We start from the raw sequence: 12,183 nt of genomic DNA on the forward strand, positions 1-12,183 counted from the left end.
TTGACATAGTATCATGTTCATATGCTTGATTTTATATCTAAGAAGCATCAAAAATACTATTTCTTTATAAATGCCAAGTTCACATCTATGCATATTGGGTATGTTCCCATAGGAATGGAACTCTTATAATCCCTTGAGGAAGAAATAGTCAATAATTGCTAATGCATAAAAAATAAATTCACTATATGAGGCCAACTATAATAGCATGAAGTATTCTTTCTAATTTCTTTGAAACTTGATTCATACCAAAAATCTCCTAGGATGCACCCAAGGCTGGTAGAACCAAGTATAAATGGGTGAAGAGGAAAGATATATTGCAATAAATAAAAACTACTAATCAATATCTTTTATTATAGGAACACAACAAGAGATATACTTCTTAAGACTAAGTAATGTCATGGTTGTCCAAGTTATAATCAGTTGCCAAGTTGAGAAGTGGTGATCAGTTTGATTAATGCCCATCTAAATCCTTAGCAAAGGTAGATTAGAGGCATGCTTGGCACAAATGATCACTAGAGGGGTCATAAGTGATAGCTAACAGAGGGAAGGTTGATGGAGCAATTCCTCAACCTTGTCTATTTCTTAGCCAACACTCTAACATCGGTATGCTCAAGATGACATGACTATGGTGCCCCAAGCCTAACCTGAGGTAGGGATGACCTTTCTCATAAGACATTGTGTGGGGATACATTAAGGTACACAATTAGGAGGTTAAGCCTATGTCAATGCTTCTCCTCTTCACTAGATGTCGAAGTTTGCACAAGTTGACAAATATTTTAGTTCATATATGAGTTCTAAATCTTTTACTTGCATGTACCATTATTTTTACTTTGAAATGTACAGATGTAAATATAGTTAAATCAATTTCAACCATAGAATTTAGTTATGGAAGTTAATTTAGATTATTTTCATATGAAATGGATGTAGTTGTTATTTAATGCAGTTTCCATGTTTTGTTTCTAGATTACTTATGTCATTCTGTTATGATATTTGGTTATAGTTTTAGAATATGTTCTTTAGTCTCAACATAGTAAAAATGGTATGTTACAATGTGGCTTGTTAGTTAATGCTTTTCAAGCTGAAATTGATGTCATATGCAATTTTATTCATATGAGATATGAAATTGCAACATGAAATTACAAAAGCCACATCTAAGATAGCATGAAATTGACTCTTTCAATCAATATGCACATGCTTATCTATTCTACTATTGGAAAATTTTTAGGCTACCTACAAACCTCAAAGCCATTTCATCAGTTCCATAGAATTTTTGCTTGACAAATGATACAAGCTTGATCCTTTTAAATTTTGAGTAGTCCTAGAAATTTCTATGTTGAAGGCTATTGGAATGTTTAAGATAATAATACATTGCATGAGGTTTATCTAGATTGGAGCAAACCTCAGGGTTCATATATGTTTAATTTTTCTGGATGATTTAATGAATGATGTATTATAATACTCAAGATTAAAAACTTGCACGTACTGATGGCCAAGGCCCATTTATTGGAGGTAAAAATTATAGCCCACTTTGAAGAACGCCTTCTATCTAAACAACTAGAGGATAATGGACCCATATCAAAGTGCTTCCGGTTGTTTCAAACTCTTTCATTATCCTCTAATTTTTTTAGACTAAAGTCACTCTTCAAAGTGCACTAGCAAGACATTTGAATCATTGGAGATCTCTATGCAAAAAGAGTAGTTGTATCTATAGGAAAAGGACCATGCATAACATAAAAAAGATGTAGTAGTTTCTCTCACAAATATACATTTCAAACTAAAGGTTTAAATTTGCAAAATTTATGATTTAATTATGCCCAAAATTAAATAGCTACATTGTGTTATTACATGAATGATTTTCTAGACAAGCTCTTTGACTATGCCTCATTTAAATTTGTGAATACTCGACTTTGTCCAATTATATAGGTTGATGATGTAAAATACTCTACACCAACTAGACTAGTTCTTTACTTTATTGGAGCCACAAATATTATTTACACTGTTGGATGTCGTGTGGATATAGTGTAAGTTCTTCAACACTTATCATCCTTCCATTGTTTTCATTTTATGGCTTAATCATATTCATTATAAAATGCTTGTTATAATGAAGACCATAAAATGTGTATATAGTACTAAGATTTCAAATCATTTTCTTGTAGATTCAACTAATGGGATGCCATACAAAAAATTCATGAAGAAAAATGTTCATATAGTCATACTATATTGACAAAGAAAAATGTTCATGTAATTTTTTTCATCAAACTCTCTTATTTTGTTTAATTTTCTGATGATTGGATTGGTGGATATTATATACTTGGTATTAAAGTGTTCTTGTGGAGAGATTATTTATCTTTGCCACTTTCCTTGTTCACAACGATCAACAAAAACTTTCTTAGGAGAAACTAATATATTATATAGTCTATCAACTACTCACGATTTTCCCATGAGAAGCATCACTTGCAATCCTCTATAAAGGGATCTAGGCCACCATTTTCTATAAGAATTTGGTATAGCTTTGATACCATGTAAGAATTTTCCTAAGGCAAGAATGAAATGCCAAGATCTAGAAGCTCAAGAGATAGCACAAGAGAGACGAATAGTGATCAAATGAAGATGGATATCAGATAATTGGATATATGAGATGAATACACACTAGAAGTGCCTTGTATATAAAGTCAACTAGAATGACTAGGAGTCAACAAAGAGATAAGGATTACAACTAAGCACATGTCCACCAAGAGTGGATTATCCTCCATTGAGCACAGGAGTTTGTGTGATGATGAGAGGATAAGCTTACATAGGTGTATCTCATAAAGAGATGTTGTAGACACCATGTGCTCAAATGGAGTACAAACAACTATGTTGTCTACATGACAACTTAGTTGAATATGCAAACTCCTGTGTTGTCAACAAGACAACTCATATGACTATGTATACTCCTAGGTGTCTACATGAAAACTAATATAATAATGCATTAACCTAAGTAAACTTAAGTAAAGTGTAATCATAATTAATTATTTACACTAACTTTTTCATCCCTAGGAGATAAATTATTTGTGTTGTCCACAATGTAGAGAAAATGTCTCCTATGATAAAAACTTTTATCTTGTTTGTCATTCTTGTAAGAGATAAGTGTTATGCTTCAAGGATTGTCAAAAATAGATCATTGATTGGTTTAGCTAATTCAAACTCCAAGAGTCCTGATGGAAAAAAATTTAATGTGCTCAATGTAACACTGTATCCCTTAGCTCATTCAACCTATCCATAATAAACAGCTCTGTGCTATTCCTAAGGCTTCAGAAGTTAGAGAGGCTCTCTTTTCTCTGCCTGCTGACAAGGCTCCAGGCCCGGACAGTTTTCCCACTTTTTTCTTCCAAAGGTTCTGGCCGGTGATCATGGGAGAGGTTGTTCAGGCTGTCCAGGAATTCTTTGGAGCCAAATCTATTCTCAAGGAGCTAAACTCGACTTTTGTGGTTCTCATTCCTAAATCCCCTGGGGCGGACTCGTTGGACAACTTCAAACCTATTAGTCTGTGCAACTCTCTCTACAAGATCATCTCTAAAGTTCTCACTTTAAGAATGCTCAAGATATTGCCCATGATAATCTCGCAGCATCAATCGGGTTTTGTTCCTGGGAGACAAATTTTGGATTCTGTCCAGATGGTGCACGAAGTCATCCACTCTCTTGAGGCATCCAAACGGGAAGGTATGCTTCTCAAACTGGATCTTTCTAAAGCTTATGATAGGGTGGACTGGTCTCTCCTTGGGAAGGTCCTCTCGACTTTTGGCTTTGACAGTAAAGTTTGCAAAATTATCTCTCAATTGGTCTCCACCTCCTCCTTGGCTATTCTGGTTAATGGAGTCCCTTCTAATTTTTTCAAACCTTCCAGAGGCCTCAGACAAGGAGACCCCCTTTCGCCCATATTGTTCATCATTTTAGCTGAATGCTTAGGAGGGTTTATAGACTGTAGAAAGCGTGAGGCTTGTATCAAAGGGATCCTTCCCTCCTCTAATTGCGTTCCCTTCACTCATCAGCAATTTGTTGACGATACTATCTTGGGGGGGGAAGCTTCTGTCAAAGAGGCCAGAGCCCTGAAGAAGATTCTTGATACTTACTCCAGTGGGACGGGTCAGCTGATTAATTGGAACAAAAGCTCGCTCTTTTTCATCAACACCTCTGAGTTTAGACAAAGTAAAATCGCCAGGATTCTGGGTTGTGGGGTAGGCTCTTTCCCCTCTACCTATCTTGGTCTTCCCTTGGGATCCTCACCCCCGGAGTCTTTTTGGAATGATATTTTGGACAGATTCAACAAGAAGATGGCTGGTTGGAAAGGGGTCTCTCTTAGTCAAGCGGGGAAATGCCTCTTAGTCAAATCTTCTCTTCAAAATCTGCCAATCTATGCCCTAAGCCTCTTTGGAATTCCGAGGAAAATAGCTGAAAGAATGGAGAAAATCCAGAGAGACTTCCTCTGGAATCGTAATGAAGGGAAGAAAAGATATCCTCTTGTTGCTTGGGAGAAGGTTTACCTCCCTATGAGGTACGGAGGTCTGGGCATTAGAAAGATCACTCACCTCAATAAGGCTCTCCTAGCAAAACAAATATGGCGGATCTTCAGTAGCACTGGTGAATGGAGGGACACCCTGGTAAACAAGTACCTTAGAAGACCCACTCTTCTTTTCACCCTTTTTAATGAAGATATCCCAAAAGGATCGAACATTTGGAATGGGATCATGAAAGCCAGGGAACTGGCTAAGGCCAGGATATCATGGAAATTGGGAAATGGGAAGGACATCCAGTTCTGGTCGGATAGATGGCTTTCCCAAGATCCACTTATCAATAACCCTATTTTTGAGAGATGGATGCAAGCTTGTACTGATCAAATTGGGTCCAAAGTTTGTGATTATTGGAATGGCCAAGAATGGAGTGACCTATCCCTCATCTCTGAGGACTTGACTCCTATAATGCTTATGCTCAATTCCATGATTCCTATCAATTTGGGGGATGAGCTGGTCTGGAGGGATAATCCCAATGGAAGATACTATGTTGCCTCAGGCTATAATTCCCTTTGGAGCTTAAAAGAGAAGGCCCCTTGGGCGGAGGCTTGGATTCCGGGTCTCACTCCAAAGATCAACATTTTTTACTGGCTGGCTCTTCAGAACAAAATCCTTACTCATGACAATCTCATGAAGCGAGGACATGTTATGCCCAGTAGATGTCCCTTGTGTAAGAATCAGGCTGAGACCGGAAATCACATTTTCATCTTATGTGACTATGCCAGGGAGGTGTGGAATGTCATCACACATGATAATGAAACCCTCTGGTGCAAACCGAATAATCTCATGGATTTTTTCCATCAGTGGAAAGGTCTTTGTAAGATTGCTGGTCGGCAGGATCACTCGAACTAGATTTTACCCCATTTTTGCTGGGGAATCTGGAAGGAAAGGAATAATAGAATATTTAGAGACAGAGAGGAGCCGGCTATAATCCTTGGCAGGAAGGTCTCGAAGAATATAAAGGAAAATCTCCAAGTGCTGAAGGAGGAAGAAGAAGAAGAAGGGGACAGAAAGATAGCTAAAGAAAAAGACAGGAACCTCAAAAGGCAGGATGCTAGCTGGCTTCTCCCCCCAGATGGTTGGTCAAAAGCCAACTTTGATGGGGCCTCCAAGGGTAACCCAGGCCCTTCAGGCTGCGGTGGAATCATAAGAAATAGCTATGGGGAGGGAATAGCTGCCTTTGCTTCCCCGCTGGGAATCCAGACTATTCATCTGGTTGAAGCAAGAGCTGCGAGTAAGGTGGTCAAGTTGGCTTTTGAAGCCGGGATTACTAAACTCTGGCTTGAGGGGGACTCCAAAAACATTATTAATACCATTAATGGTCTTTCCCCTCCCTCGTGGACGATTGCGAACATAATTGCTGAGACTTGCGCCACTCTCACAAAGTTCGATAAGGTCCACGTCACTCATGTTTACAGAGAGGCAAACCCAGTCGCTGATTGGTTTGCTAATAAAGGGGTTAACGCCACCAATAATCTATCCTGGCATGCCGAAAAAGATTTTTCAGCGGAGGCAAAGTTGCTCATCGACCAAGATAATATCTTGGGAAGGACGGCTCAAATCCAATGCAATTATGGATAATAAAGATTGCTTAATAAATGGTAAGTGCCATTATTGGCATCGTGATTTGCACCAAAAAAAGGGGTTTCCTCTGACATTTCGAAACGTTCAAAAGGACGATACCATTATTTTCAGAAAGGGGTTTATTCATGGGTATCATAAAAGAAACATCACCATTTTTTCGAATGCAAATAACTTGCAAAGATCAGAGTTCATGAGAATTGTGGAAGTTGATCAGGTAAACATGACGGGTGAGAGGAGCAGAAAGGAGCCGGTGGGGGAAGTTCAGAAGTGGAAGAACAAGGCCAAAGTTTGGAGAGAGCTGGAAAAGGGTGGGGTTACTAATTTCTTCGAGAAACTTCATGGCTCGGATCCTGAGATCACTAACAGCATGGTGAATTCATGGAATAATGGTAAGGTTAAGGTGAACGGGGTCTACTTTCAAATTACTGAGGATGTGGTTGCTGAAGTCACGGGGATTCCGATGGAGGGGCATAAATTTTTTAGAGACAAGAAGATGTCTTCTAATGCTATCAAGGATTTTGTGAAAAACACTGAAGAGCTGAACAAGCAGGGCAAGAAAGAGACATTTTTTGTAACAGATACTATAAAGAAGCTCTGGAGGTATGTTCTCTACACTGTCATTGAATATATAACCCTAGACCCCAGGTTTGATAGGGTTAGGACTCACCATTTTGTGATTCTGAATCATTTTCGGCATGGTAGTAAGATCTCCTTCCCGTATTATCTTTTTAACTCGATGAACAAGGCCATTTCTAGTTTTAAAAAGAAAGCTACCATCAACCCGACACTACATGAGGGTCTTCTGCTTCTGATTCATGAGCATTTCCACGCTCAAACCATTAGCAAAAACCCTATCCAGGGGGCGGATGTTGACAAGAGCAGCTCCAGTTTTTCCTCAGATTTCGACGATGTCGAGAGCATCAGCTCTGATGAGGTTTTTGAGCATTCAGGTAAGAAGACTAAAAGCCATAAGAAGGATTACCCCTCTATCAAATTACCCAGCAGAAAGAGCCCTAGAGGTCATACCCCAGCTAAAATTGGCTCTGCTGAGGAGGAGGAGGAAATGGATACTGATGATTCTAACAAGGTTTCGAAGGAGGAGCTGGATGAGGAGAAACTGAGAAAAAGACAGAAGAGGGAAGGAGAGAGCATGGAGCGCTCCAACAGTCAGGGAAAGGATTCTCTGCCCATTCCCCTCTCCCCTATACATCCTCAGCCTCCTTTGGAGGAAAATGATAACTCTGGACAGATTGAGGGGGAAGTGCAAGTTAATAACAGAAGGAAGGCTTGGAAGAACTTCAATGTGAGAACGGCCACTATGGGAATTTACAGAGAGGCGATGAACCCCCAACTCCTGGTGGACGACCTCGAGAAGCCTAGACTCAATGAGCTAATTGACCCGGCTATGGTGGCTATTTCTGATAATGCAAGAGAAACGGGTATGAATCTGTTGAACAATGCCCGCAATAGCATGATCGAAAACTTTAGATCAATTAAATGGCTTTTCCATGAGCTTGAGGATGTCAGAGATAGGGTTTCCCAAATGGAAAAAATCAAGAGCAAGACAGGTGCTGAAAGCTAAGGCGACCGGAATAGCTGGGAGACTCTGATGGAAAGGAGAGTAAAAAATATTGAGAACTACAATCACAACCTGGCTAGTCAAATGATCTCCGTACTCGCTTCGATCAACGACAACATCCTCTCTCTCTTGGATAATCTCAAAGACAGGAACCAGATGGAGGAAGATGATAAACAGAACAGAGACAAAGATAGGCTAGATGTGGATAAAGCCAAGGACAACACTATGGAGCAGGATTTGACAAACGCCCAGGATCATAAGGTAGAAGAGCAACAAGAGTGCACCGAAGCTGCCCAGACCATGCTCGAGATGGAGAAGTAGTCTGCTAGGTTTGGTCTCTGTCCTTTGGTTTTTGTTTCTCCTGGCTTTGGCTTTTTGTCTGGTCTCTGTTTTTCTGGTTGGTTCTCTAGCCTTTTTAGTGGGCAGCTGTTTCGGGCTGGGCCTTTGGGCTTATTTTCAGCCGTAAGGATTATGATTTGGCTGGGCGATTTTTCGCTTATTTTCAGCCTTTCTTGTTGTTAAACTTATGGGTTTCAGGACCCCTTAAAACCTGTTTACCTTATCAAAAACATTAGGTGCCAAGGGCGATGGTGTAACCGATGATACCTAGGTATATTTATTTCTTGTTTCTTTACTTAGCTAATGTTTTACAATATGATGGTGAAAATGTGTTTTTAATATGAAGGGTGTGAATATCATGTGAAATGTTCTTTATTTTGAGCTATGAATTTGTGAGGTTATAAATATGAGCATTGTCTTTAATATTAAAGTTGATGTTCAAACTCACACACATCTTAGATAAGATAAGATACAAGCTTGTATTCACAATAGCTCAAAGAAATTTGAGTCTTGGTTGTCACAACACCACCACCATTCAACCAACACACTATAAAATGAACATCATATAAAACATTTCTCATTTAAATCTGATGACGAGTTATGAATATATTGATCTATAAAATCATCAGACAATTAGATCCAAAAGTTTTCACATTCATCTTTTAACTGTTATGTGTTGTTTTTGTTAGTGAACTAATGATTTTGCCTACAATTTTTGGATGAAATAGGCATTTCCTGTATCTTGGGAAGTGGCTATTGTGATAGAATCTGTCACACTACACATTCCAGCTAGGTACTACTTTCTAGTTGGTCCCCTCACTTTTTTGGGACCCTGCAATTCAAAGGTCCTCCTTAAGGAATGCAACGACATAGTACTTAGTAGAATTTAACACTTTTAGCCCAGGAATCAAGTTTTAGTGTGTAATGTATAATTTGTCTAATATAAATACAAGTGTATAGAAATGAAAAGCACACAACAAATATATCTAAGTATTTTCAACTCTGCTAGGTTGACGGAACTATTATAGCTATGTTTAATCCAAAGGCATGGACATCCAAACCGTTTTACTAGATAAATATTTCAAAACTTAATGGTATTACTATTTCTGACAACTAAAAATTTGACAGGCAAGGGGCAATTTGGTGGAAGCTTTCTCAGTCCAACTATCAAGTACATATTTTACCTTAATTTAGCTAAACCAACATCTCTCATGTTGTACTGGTATGTTTCTGGATTCGATTGTGTTAAGATTTTTACCATCAACGTTTTGAATCACACTACGTGATCCATCATCAGGATGAAGAGCAAAAGAAGCACAAAAAAATATAGTATGATGATGGATCACGTAGTGTGATTCGAAACGTTGATGGTAAAAATCTTAACACAATCGAATCCAGAAACATACCAGTACAATATAATGGATTGTGGAAATTTGTTCTCTTTAATCTCTCATGTTGCCATATATTTAGATTCTCTACTTCTTTATAAAAAAAAAAGATAAAAGATGCAGTTTCTCATGGTTCAATACCCCAACAAAGGAGAAAGTAGTTACCCAAACATTAGGCCTACAGTAAGCCATGATAGGAATATATGCTCCCAAAATCATTTCAACTTTTCTCCTACTACAAATTATTTTTCATTTCAAGTGTGAAATGTCCACTCATGCAGTGGATATTTCATCATAAAAGGTAAGTGATGTGGACCAAAAATTCTAAAAATGCATTATCATGTGCTAGGAATGTACTATTTGGCAAGATTTAGATAATCCTGTTATCAATGATCAATAGTTAATATCTTACCATCCAAAGTTGAACTTGGCTAATCAATCATCTACATTTAAAATCAAATTATATATAATTTATGTTTTCCATATCTACCTTGTTTTATCCTGAGTATGAATCTTCCAACTGGAAGCTTAGATTTGGTTTTTTAATAGAAGTTAACTTGAAACTAAGCTAAAAATTGTACTTTGTATCCTTTCATTGAATGTTATAGCATGTGGACATTGTAGATTCTTCTTAAATGCCAAGAATACACTGATAGGGAGAATCTCATGCAACAATATTTTTTGATGGAGAAAAGTCCAAGATACCACAAGCATTATATCCCTCACCATAAGTTGGAAAATTGTTTCTACTTTATGTTATGGATGTAGGCATGGTTTAATTATTCCAGAGTAGCCAATGGTGATAATTTGAATCGAACCCACCTAGAGAATCACAAGATAAAATATGTTCTCAATCAAAAAAGTGGCTTTCTTGATGTTAGTCATCTCTGAGTTCATATACATTTCTTTGAGTCTTCAGCATTTTCAAGCCAATATAATCCCATCCGCTAGAATTGATTCTAACATGATCTATTCCTTTCACATTGGATCCTATCAAAATTTATTTACTTTTCAAAATACTTGACAGTCACTAAAATTTCAATGAACTTTAGTAGAAGATTTGGCGTGGACTATCATCAAGGATGTAGCATCCTCATCAATCAACTCTTTTTCGATGACCATTATGGTGGAATTTTTTATGCAATTTGGTTGAAGGTCCGATGAGGATTTTTGTCAAGGACATAATATCCTCGTCGATCAATTTTTTTTTATGCCCAATATGGTAGAATGTTCAACGTAATTTGGTTGAATCAACTATTTCTTGATGCCTCCTTAATTGCACATAAATGGGCTATTTTTTGACACCACGATGCGTCAATAAATAGACACACAAAGAGTTTTGTTGAAAGTTCAACAAAAAATTAACTCCAGATACTTTTGTTGAAATTTTGACTAATTGTCACAGAAAAATTGACCATTTCACATCAAAAATTTAGTCCAATTTTAGTAGTTGAAGGAAGAACATTATGCAACAGTAAAAAGAATATTCAGATATTTGAAGGGTACACCTAATTTTGGACTATGGTATGACAGATCAAATGACTTTACTTTATGTGCATATGCTGATGCAGATTGGATAGGTCCTGTGGATGATAGAAAGAGTACAAGTGGTGGATCATTTTTCTTAAGAGGAAGATTGGTTTCTTGGCTAAGCAAGGAACAAGATCGTATCTCACAAAGCACAACAAAAACCAAATATGTTGTAGCAACAAATAATTACAATCAAATCATGTGGATGAAATAGATGTTGAAGGATATTGGAGTTGAGTTTACTAAACCTTTTGTCATACATTGTGATAACACAAGTACAGTATGTCTAAGAATCCTATATTACATTCTAAAATGAAGCACATATCTATTAAGTATCATGTTTTGAGAGAGAAGGTGGCAAAGAAAGAGATCAAACAAGAATATGTTAGTGCAAAAGAGTAGATTGTAGATATATTTACAAAGCCTTTATCTATGGATACATTTGAGTATTTGTGAGGAATGCTTGGGGTTATGCCCATGCCAACTTCAAAGCAGGTAATGCAAAGATTGCATCAGTCCAGTGGTATAGAAACTATTGTTTATCTAGGTTGAATGTTGATGCTTCCTCTATTGGGGAGTATCTTTGATTCAACTGAGTCATGAAGGACCCTAGGTAATTGGCATTTCAACAATGTCTTTGGACACTTGAGCTAATTGAAGATATGAGCAGCAAATTGACATAATGATGTCTTTATCATTGATGTCAATGGGGGAGAGAATACATGAAAAATATTTCCTAAGAATGGGGAAGAGAAGTATCTCCTATGAATGGGGTAGAGTTTTACATGAGATAGAGAAAATGTAGATGCTAATGGGGAAGTATATCAATGGTGGAGTAGCTGCACTAATGAAGAGTTTTTCCTGGGAAATTCAAATTTGATTGATGAAGAGGATTTGAAAACATCAGAGTAGCAACAACATCAAAGTTGTATTTAGTATTGATGGAACTTAGATGTTTTTCATCTATGTTGCCATTAATGCCAAAGGGGGAGATTGTTAGCATGAATTTTGATGATATTCCTATGGGGTGTATCCTAGCATTGTTGGAGCACTTGAGAGTTTGTAACAGTGGTTACATGTTGGATTCATGACAATGTTTGTCATTGATGTCAACATACTAAAGACTAATAGAGTAGTAGGTAGAGGATTGTAGATGAGGTTATGTAGAGTTGAGTATGTGTTCTACAGTGTATTTATGGTGTGATTAAGAGCA

Source organism: Cupressus sempervirens, chromosome 5 (genome assembly GCF_028749045.1).
Source record: "Cupressus sempervirens isolate cs-2001-9-10 chromosome 5, ASM2874904v1, whole genome shotgun sequence".
Lineage (NCBI taxonomy): Eukaryota > Viridiplantae > Streptophyta > Pinopsida > Cupressales > Cupressaceae > Cupressus > Cupressus sempervirens.